Source organism: Chinchilla lanigera, unplaced genomic scaffold (genome assembly GCF_000276665.1).
Source record: "Chinchilla lanigera isolate Chin_1 unplaced genomic scaffold, ChiLan1.0 scaffold00006, whole genome shotgun sequence".
Taxonomy (NCBI): domain Eukaryota; kingdom Metazoa; phylum Chordata; class Mammalia; order Rodentia; family Chinchillidae; genus Chinchilla; species Chinchilla lanigera.
In genome coordinates, this window is record NW_004955407.1 from 1,834,260 (window position 1) to 1,845,393 (window position 11,134).

Consider the following 11,134-nt stretch of genomic DNA (forward strand, 5'->3'; position numbering starts at 1 on the left):
CCACACGCTTTCCATTCCCCTCCTCCTGCCTGGCTGTGTCCGTTGTAGAATCATCCAAAGAGGCCATGGCTCAGAGTCACCTGAGATGAACCTGCGACCAAGTCTTGCTGCATCCAAGGCAAATGTTCTCTAAAGCAAACCTTACTATGTATTTCTGTCCCCTCAAATTATGTTTTGAATGTAGTAGAAAGATATTTTTTCTTTCTGGTTCACCAAGGAGGATGCCACTTGAGATTGCTTCTTTGTGGAGGGGGCCTTTGAGCCTCATTATTTAAATAACTTCCTGCCTAATGTCATTGATGTAATAATATTCACTATTTCACCAGCTTCAGTAAAACTATACTTCCAAAAAAAGTAAGAAATGTGAATTTTACTCTGAAATCAGATTTCACAGATAGTAATCCTCATGCTCTACCTATTTCCAGTTGTCCATTCCATATACTAATTTAATTATTTAATAATTCCTACCAAGCTATTGTTGATAAGGGCAGTGGCATGATCACAAGGCAGCTGAACAAGCCAGAAATTCGCATGTGTATCCATCACAATCCCTCCTTATCCATTATTTATCTGCTTTCTGTTCTGCAACATAAAACTCTCCTAATATTCAAATGTTAGCTTCGCTTTTTGCCTTTGAGATATATTAAATATAGTGTGTCTATAAAAAAGAAACTGGAATATTTAATGTAAAAGGGCCTTTGCTTTGCCTTATAGAAAAGAGAAAGGAAAGACTATGAAAATCTACATGTAGCTCACTACCATTCTGAGCAAATATTCAATGGCTGTAAGTACTGTTCACATGTGTTGGGTAACAGCGTCCCCGAATATTAAACAGGCCACTAATTTTCTGAAGCTCTTCCCTTGAAGAGACAGGGGTCTGTTATGGCTTATATCTAGAGGTCCCCTCAAAACTTAATGTGCTCATAGCTTTGTGTGCTTTGGGGAATGACTGGATTTGGGTGTGTGATACTGGATTAGTCCACTGATTTGTTTAGCACAGTTCTGTCTGTGGATGATGGATTTATTGAAGAGGGAAGACCAACCTTGAGCATGGGTGACACCAATCCATTGGCTTGTCGCCTGAATGGAATAAAAAGCCCATACAATTAGCTATTTCTCTTCTGCCATGTCCCTCTATCAAGCTTCTCTGACTTGGAGCCAGCCAACTGTGGACTGAAACTTCTACAAACTGTGAGCTAAAATAAATCTTTCCTCTAAACTTATTGGTGTCTGATATTTTGTCACAGCACTGAGAAGTTACTAAAATAGGAGTTTATTTAACTATACTTTGAATTTGAGCTAAACTTATAAATTAATTGACCAGCACACATAATATAAATGACATTATAAGTCCCACAGCCTTGCAGGTCTTCCAGAACCTTGTTGATTGTAACTTCTTTGACTTAGAATATCAATCTGAGACATTCATGGAACGATGCTGGTCTAGATCATTTCGAGACAGTTGATATGGACCTGATGCTCCCCAAGACTTACTTTTTAAATTTTTTCCTCCTGCTTTTGTGCAAGACACTTTGCAGCTGGCCACATCTATATCATGTGTTCTATGGTCACTCTGGAAAACATTTGAGTGGGAGGCAGCCAGCATGGGTAACAGGCCCATCCCAGAGAGCTCTGAGCCACAGCCCTCTTGGAGGATTCCACCTGTTTTCATGATTCTTAGGTATGTGATGAGCTCTGCTCTGACCCACAACTCAGCAGGAAGTGGGATATTGTGTGTGGTTGCCTTTTTCTCCCCTAAATAAGCAATCTCTTTTTCCAGGTCAGTATGATCACTCCTCCTTTAGGCTGCCTTGTAAGTTCTAGTAAAGCCTCCTTTAAAGAGATGTTTATGAGCATACGTGATATTAATCTTGAACTGGTACATGAAGAATTGGTAAATCCAAAGCCTGCTCACCACACCAGGGATGGCAAGTGACCAGTGACAGAGAGTAATTAAAAGTAACCATGGAAGCCATCCTGGCCAGTCCCTGGAAGGGTTCTGACAGCTTCCAGGAGTTACTGACAGGAGTGTGGATGAGCTAATGCTAGGAGCTGAGAGCTGCTGGCATCTGAAACTCAGGCTGTTAACACTAAAAAGAGCTATGCTCTGCCTTTTTGTAATTTTTGTAGAAATTGAACAAAAGAATTTTAAACTGATTGCTAAACATTTGAGGATGGAAGATCATATGCATAGGATCCTTAGAACAATAACCAACAGCCAATACCAACTGATAGAAGTGAGTAAGGAAATATAAGAAACACATCTGACACTTCTGTTGAATGCAAGAGTGAAATTACACAAAACTTTTCAGAAGAATCATCTAGGTAGCTAATAGATACTAACTAATAAGTTATTGCCTACAGTAAATAATTCACAGATAAATTTTGTTCAAAATTACTCATTGAATAAATTATTATTCAGCTTAAAGTATCACTACATAGAAAGAACTCATTATTTTATTTCTGCTCTCACTAAATATTTGAAGAATTGCTTTCCAAAATCAACTAAATTTAGATACTTAAAATGTTTTGTATTTGGTATACTAAGTTGCTGATCACTTCTTTACCTACACGTATGTACTGTGTACTCATCACAGTTTACAAAACTCTTACAGAATGCTTTACCTGTGGGGACTTTGGCCAGGGTGAAATGGATATGAAGAGACAAAGGGACTTTTGGGGCCACTAGCCCAAACCTCCTGGAATGTGTGCTCAAAGATTTGAGGATAGCCTACAGGGAAACAGTCCAAGTAAGATCAAAACACATTGTCTTAAGAAATGTATGCTCTGGCCAACGTCCTCCCCATACTCTGAATAATTACTTCTAGAAAAGCCTTCAGTCCGGTTATGTAGCAAACCACCCTGTCTTTCCCTGTCTTTCTGCTGTGGCCTACATAAATTCCTGCACACATGTTGTTTATTCTTGCTTTCTGGTTCTATAAAAAGCCACAGAAGATTCAGATGAGTGCTGTTTTTTTCCCGAGACTCTTTCACATGGAAGGTCTCCCTTAAGGCAGGACACTCGGAGTTAGAACTGGACATGGATTCTGAGTAAGCGCTCATCCTTTGTTTCACCTTGATCAAGTGCAGCACCACATACCTGGGCAGAGCCTTAGCTTTTAAAAAGAAAGAAACTCAATATGAACTTCACAGAAATATAAGAGCCTCACAGTCTTTCAATACTGTTTTGACTGAGGATTCCTTTTCAGTTGGGAAATACTTAATGGATTAATTAAATAAATATTTTCTCCCTACGTCCTATTTAACATTGGAAGTTTTACATTTTGTACCTTATTCAGGCATATGATAATATGTCAGTTTTCATTAGAATAAACTGTGGCTTGGATATGGTTCGTCCTGAAAGTTTCACGTGGTTTTTTATACCTTGCTCCACAATGTAGCAATGTGGACAAGTGTTAAAACTTTTAAGTGCTGAAGTTTTGTTGATATTGAGTAGGTGTATTGAACAATTACTGGTTTTCTTGTGGAAGTTGCTCCTGGTTGCTCTCACAAGAAGTTTCACAGGAGCAGTTATGAGCAAACCTGAATCTTCAAGTTTGTGATACACTCTGTCACCAGACCCTAGCAGACACCTGTATCTTACATTTGAATGCCCAGTACTTTGAACTAAATAAACACGGTTACTGTAATAAAGATCTTGGCCTCAGGTATTAAAGCAACATAGAATGAACTAGGACAGTGGAATAGAATATGGGATAGAAATGACCATGTTCTGAAATACAGTCTAGAACTGATACCCATCATTCCAGTTGTGAGTCATGAGGTTCTGGAAATCCACTGCTTCTAAATTCAAAACAATGACAATAGACACTATAAAATTATCTGAAATGTTAGCTAATACCCAGAGTTTCTCTATCTATGTATCTACCTGTCTATCCTCTTTCTTTCTATATATATCATGACTATATACACACATATATTCAAATATATATTATAATTTTTTGTATTGAGAATCAAACTCAGGACCTTGTGCTTGCCAGGCAGGAACTGTGCTGCTGAGCTATATCCCTGGCCTATATCTTTATATCCATATCTATATCTATAGCTATAATCATCTATATCTATATGATTTTATATAGATTTAAAGTTGATTGAAGGTGGTCTTGTTTGATTATCTAAAGTTATAAAATTTGTGCTGTAGGGAAAGGATTTTTGTTCCATTAACTGAAAACCTAGAAGTAATATCAGTGTAGAATATTTTCGAAGTCAGAAAATTGTCTATCTTGCTCTCAAGTACAAAACATATGCATGAGTTTTCTTATCTTTGCACACATGTGTACTTAATTATATGGCTTTTTATGTAACTTTATTTCAATATATATTAATATACAAATACAAATATTTGAGAAGAAATTTAAAGAACCCCTATTGACTCTTCTGTGAACAATTTTAGGTAAAGAATAGCTAGAATAACCCTCATTATGCGATACTAAAGTAATAAAATGACAAGATTGTTTGTTAGAATATATTTTAAAAGATCTTTACTAATCAATATAAGTGAGCAGAGTGGTGAAATTATAAAGCTGTTTTGGGAAAAAATACATTTCATCTAGTCTAAATTAATATTCAAATGAATACTAACAATTCTTATCCTTTGAATACCAAAAGCACAATAATTCACTAAAGAACATTCATTAATACACAAATACAATGTCACATTCCGGAAGGCAATGAGATCAGAGTATTCTCTTCCTGTCAGTATTTTCTCTAGCTTTACTGCAAATATCTCTTAATATTGAAAAGATAATGACAAAAGAATAAAATGTATCCATTCACATCTTTATTAAGCAGAGTCCCAAGAGGAGCTGCAAAATTCATGTGATATTAAAATTTTGAGCAATATTTTGTCATTGTGAAACATCAGTTGGAGTGGAGAAAGCCATGTTCTGTGGGTGCGCTGCAGCCTCATTAACCACACAAACCCCATCACGCCTACTTCATGAATCATCACGCACACACTTTGACAAGTTCTGAACTCACTGAACATTAACTTTTCATCCATGAACAGATGATGTGAGACTAGGATCTTTACAGAACTTTTCAGCTCAGAATTCCCCAGGGTGTAGACGTGAGTTAAATAAAATTTAAGAGCAGTTTTTTAAGTGGAGAACATCCTTATTGTTTAAATGAAGGTGTTACATGATTTTTCATGAGCTCCTGCACAAAAGCTGAGCCTAGGCCACTTCACTTCCTCCAGCAGCCTGATTAGAGCTCTGCGATGACCTAACTAGGCAATTAGTGTGACTGTACCAGGATTCTTCTACCTATTACTCCTTTAAAAGTAGCACAACATTCACTTGTCCAAAATACTCACTGACATTTTGGGCAACAATGGTGCTTATTCAAGAGGACATTTCCATTTTGTTGGGTAACATCTAGTTGTATCATTTTATTAGAATAACATTTCTGGTAATATTGAATATGAAATATAAATTATTGCACATGAATATTACTAAAATTGAGGATTCTTCATTTCTGTACCTAATGTTCATTGTACTCTATCTTCACCACTTTTGCTCTTATATTTCTTACTCTGATTTATATGGAAGTCCAATTTTCTAATATTTTATGGACAATATTATGCATAAGACACATAATATTCATATTAAATTTTCAGATAATTTTAATCAAGTATATCAAATACCAAGACTAATGGGAAAACATAAAGATATATGTGTGAAAGCCATTATGTTCTCTAAATTCAAGAAGAGAGGGGTGCCTGCCTGGCAAGTGCAAGGTCGTGAGTTCGGTTCCTGGTACGGGAGAAAAAAAAAAAAAAAGAAGAGAGGGGTGTAATGGCAGCTGCATACTACATCACTAACAAATTTTCATAGTATACATCTTCTGAATACAAGCCTTTGAAAGGAGTCTAACACAAAACTTCATTCTGTAGAAATAAAAAATCACTTTTAATGTTTTTAGCAATGTGCAAAAACATATTTATCATTTGAAATGATAATCAAGTTATAATCTTTTTTTTTTCAAGTTATAATCTTAAAATAATCTTTTTCTAAAAAAATTAAAATTAAGTGAAAATATTCCAAAAACATTACTTAGACTTTGATATGATTTTACTTTACATATTTTCAAAAGTTTTCAAACTTTGTCTAGACTATGCTGAATATTATTTTAATATTGATAACAATTTTCCTGATTAAAATGGCAATCTGTGTATTAAGATGGGATATATTTTATTCAGGAGAATATGACTTGCATTGTCTAATCTTTAGGGCCCATTATAATCAGACTCACTGGTGCCATCATTCATAAAATATTTATAAATCTAAAAAGCAAATCGTGAATGACTAGGAGAAGAAATTGTCATTCAAAACATAGTCTAACCAATTTGTCATGGGAAAAGTGGTTTGATATAAAATAGTGACAATTTACAAATATATTTTTTTCTTTTCTTCTTTTTTAAGAGTAGGAAAATTTATTGGGGAATAAGAATGAGGAGAAGAATAGTCTTGAGTGACAAGAGGGGTCTGTTAAAATAAAAATATTTTTCATTAAAATGTCAATCAAGAAAAAAATTCTGATTAAAATATTTTGAAATACTTTAAAACATTGTAATGAAAAATTTTGAGTCTTAAATATTTCATGAAATATTTCATAAAACTATGTGAAGAACATGTAAAAATTGAAATTTGAAATATCTAAGATATTTTATTGCCAATATAATAGGTAACATAGAGTCTAACATTTAATCAATAATTTATAGCCAGTTGCTAAAATCAGGTTAGACTTGGTGTTTTAGAATTTAACTCATTGGTAAACTACTAAGTTCTCCTATGATTCAAAATTAGATTAACGTGTAATAATTTATTAATTTATATCATGGCACGGAGAAGCAATGACGCAATTGGCCCACCACGCGCCAGCCGCGGAGGCCCGCCCAGGGACGTGTGTTAATCATCCCGACATGGAGAAGCTCCTGGGAATACATGCCACACAATGGGTCACTCTTGCCCCTGCCGTTGAAAACTAGAAAGGTCCAGAGTCAGTGGAGGAGCAGCTGCTGAACAAGGACTCAGAGAACATGAGAATACAGGCTACACCCAAAGACTCAGAGGTCTAGTTGACCGGCGTCACCAGAGCCATTCAGAAGCTGGAAACCAGGAAGACCTTGTGCAATACCTGGAGAGACCCCCTGGAAGCCATTCTTCCCCTGACAGTACAGGTTGCAGTGCAAGAGTGCATGGAGCTCCAGAGAAGTCTGCACCAAGATTCCTGCTGCCTGTGCTGACGGTTGGGGAAAGAACACTAAATTGTTATGGCGTCCCAGTGCGCTGGCAGGCTAGAGAGAAAAAGCTACAAAAAAATGGCTTTTACCCCAGATGGCTCACTTGAGATGTTAGTAAGAATTACCTGCCTCCTCAGTATTTCCATAGCTGTGGTGAGGAGGAAACCAAGAAGAGAAAACAAAGAGCCCAAGAAAAAGCAGCTGCTTTTGCTATAGCACTAAGAGAAACAGACCCTAAGTTTGATTCTCAGGGCCCCAGGGAGAACTCGATAACTGCATTCATCTGCTACCACTGTTAAAAGCCAGGCCACCTCAAGAGGAACTGACCTAAGAAGCCCCTCGTCCATGCCTTGAGTGCAAAAGTGAACTCTGGAGATCGGTCTGCCCTCTGAAGCAGAGGGCCCAGAGTGCAGACCCATCCCACCAGTTAGCCCAACAAGAATGAGGGGGCCCAGGGCATACTCTGCCTTCTCCCTCTGGCCAGACTGTCATCTCCATGGAGGAGCCCCGGGTAATCATGACTATAGAGGGAAAAGAAAACAGCCTGTTGCCAGACACAAGTGCAAGTCTCTCGGTCCTTCTTTTCAATCCCGGCCTTCCTTCCAGCCGTCATACCTCAGTGAAAGGAGTCACTGGTGAGGAGGTAATGTGCTATTTTTCACAACCATTAGGCTGTAACTACTTTTTACATCTTTCTTGCATATCTCTGTCTTTCTGAGAAACCACTTTGAAGATACCACCATGTATTACAGCAGTTATTCATATTTTCCTACTAATCTGTCCATAACTCTGTAATGTTTGTATTACTCCTATGCTATTTTGTAAATGGATGTATGTTTATTACTATGTGTTTCCTACAACAACCATTGAGAATAGTCAATGAATATTCAGTTGGTCACTCATGTATAGCTCTATTTATTTTCTTTAGAAGCCACTTTGAAGATACCAAAGTGTAGTAAAACAACCATGGATAATAACCTACCACTTTTGTCTGTAACTCATTATTGTTTGTCTATTTGTTTTCCTGAGAAACTATCTTGTAGATAACAATATGTAAAACAACAACCATTGACAATTTCCAACCACTTTGTCTATAGTTTGGTAAGTGCTCCCTATTACTATATTATCCCTCTTTTACTCTCTAAAATAATAATAATAAAAAAAGAAACTCCTTTGCAAAGCTGCCTTTAAATTCATGGGCTTCCTATAATAATTCCCATAGAATATTACATAAACTTGATGAGTTTAAATTTTTACATGGTAAATTTTCAAATAAAATATTTGACCATGAAAATTAAAATGTAACAAACAATAAAAGAGATTAAAAAACCATTATTGCTTTAGAACTTTTTCTCACTGTGGTTTTAAAATGTAAACATTTAACTAATTGTTGGCTATTTTTCTTGTTTTTACTTGGTGTGGAAAAAAATGAGCATGTATGATTTGAAGCTTTGATGGACTTCGAAGGCTCAGGTCCATTTCTTGCACCACAACAAAAACAACTGTCCATGTACATGCAACAAACACACGCAGTTATGAAACATCAGTTTTTAAAGTGTTGTCCATATTGAGCAAATCATGCTGTAATGGCACTCGGTTCTCCAAAATGAAGGTTGATTTTCTAGTTGTAAAATGATTTCCTTTTTCTCTTTCACCCATCATTCACTCCTTTGTTGAGGTCTTGCTCTATTGCAGTAGTCACATCTGTATTTTGATTTTGAAATGACACCTCAATGCCTGGTGGTGGTGACTTGTACAAAAAGATTGCAAGTCCATTGAAGAAAATAGTGATAATTTTACAAGTATCACTTATGGCTACCAAGCTCCGTTAATCCCACATTCATTAATATCCCACAGAGTACATGTAGTGTCTATTGTGGCACCAAGTATAATTAATCCAGGTATGGTACCCAGTAATCGAAGTACCATGAACTGCATGCCCAAAACTAAAGACAGCTGCCTCTGATCAACACACCTCAGTATGGACACAGTTATAGGAGTACCAGCCATGAAGGTAAAAATCACTGTAATAAAAAAAAATGCCAAGGAATAAGGGCAAATTTGAACAGTGAGTTTCACATTTTCCAGGTCTAACTTCAAAGCCTACACTCTCTGTACACGTTACCTGGGCATTTTTTTCAGTATAGGAGCAGTTGTAATAGATCTCTGGTTTACTCTTTGAAACTCAGTTTAAACAACCTGCAAAGCAGGGAGAAAAATACTGGACTCCATCTCCTCCACACAGTGGATAATAACAAGACAGCGAACAGTTACAGTTGGCGTTACAGAGCCTGTCACATTTCCCAGCTCCCCGGTCCCATTATATGACACCTGCGAATGGCTCATTTTCACATTTGGCCCAAATAAGTACAAATGTCAACACGAGTGCAACTCCAGCAGTAACCAAAACAAACTGCACAGCATGTTTACACATCATTTTGAATTTTGAAACAATGATGCCACCTAGAATCTGACCAAGAGGGCTCCAGGAATTAAAACAGCTCTTCCAAAGGTAGCTGCAAAGCTGTATGTGGGTCCAAATTGATTTTCTACAAATTTAGGTTAAAATACAGCAAACCCAGTAGTAATTAAGGCTTCTGAAAAAGCTGACAGAACTAAAACATACAAAGACAGTATTCCTTCTCAAATTCTTTAAAGCCACTGCAAAATCTTTAATACTTTGCCCAGAATCCTCATTTATATGTGGTAAGGAACTGGTTTTACTCTGATGTGTCTGGGAAGTTTTTGCAGCTTGAATTTTTGCTGTACCTGGTACATGTTTTGGAAAGCAAGCGAAAGGTATTATTAAAGACCAAGCCAAGAGCCAGGATACAAGAAATCCAATCCACCAACTCCCCAGCCACCAAGGGTCATCTCTAGTGACATAGTGCTCTGTCCTACAGCAAAATCCATGTATATGTTTAACACCTGTCCTCCCAATACATAGCCAATGGTAGGGCCAAACAGTGACATAGAATAGTCAGTTCCTATGTAGATGGAAGATTTGTGTGTGGGCAAAGACTCACTGATGAGGGCAGTACCCAGGGTGTAGAGAAGGGTGTCCTCCCCAGCAATAGTTGGCCCAGGATGAAGACATACAGGTAGTTAGAAAGCAAAGACCCTGAAGAGGTACAGCTCGTGCTGATTTTGCTGAGCAAGTATCTTCAAAAACGGAGCCCTGTTGATACTGTCCACTAAAAAAGTGTGGCAAGGAAAATACAAATGCTCCCAGTCCTGTCATAAAGGATGTAAATGCGAGCCATCTTGGTTTGTGTCCTCCTTCACCAAAGAATGGTACAAATAAAGACAGCAAACAGAATGAAATATCTTAGCTCGAGGATATCAGGCCAGTCAGGGAACTCTTTATTTCATAGCGCTTGTCAATAGTGGAAATGCTAATATTTACTAGGCCATTTACTACAGTACCTCTCATCCTCCCTGGAACTACAAACCCGTTCCTTCTCTGGTTACAGCACCACTAATGCAAAACACAACCACTGCTGTTGGTTTTACTTCCCCCAAAAATGTTAGAGCGTAGAGTTTTGTTGAAAGACTAGCAAGAGGACAATTGCGATATCTTCAGTTCATCTTGCTCTTACTGAACGTGTTACTGGCAGCACTTTCCTGGAACCTTGCGTTCGTTCTGGATGTTAGAAATCCAAACTGGACCTCACAGAACTACTGTTCCTTCAGTGTGGCTCTCTTCAACCTTCAAAGCCGGAAGCATCCACTTCACTGTTTCTCATGTCAAACCATTCGTACATCGATTTTTTCTGCTTTTCTTGCTTGTGTTTAAGGACACTTACTAGATTCAACCTGGGTAATCCGGGCCACTCTCTCCTCTCCTTCTTTTTTTTTATTTTTATTTTG

The 11,134-nt window shown here is 37.3% G+C and overlaps 1 pseudogene; it reads right to left on the reverse strand.

Moving 5' to 3' along the window:
- Window positions 1–8,915: 8,915 nt before the first annotated feature.
- LOC102030042 lies at window positions 8,916–10,697 on the reverse strand (annotated as a pseudogene).
- Window positions 10,698–11,134: the final 437 nt, after the last annotated feature.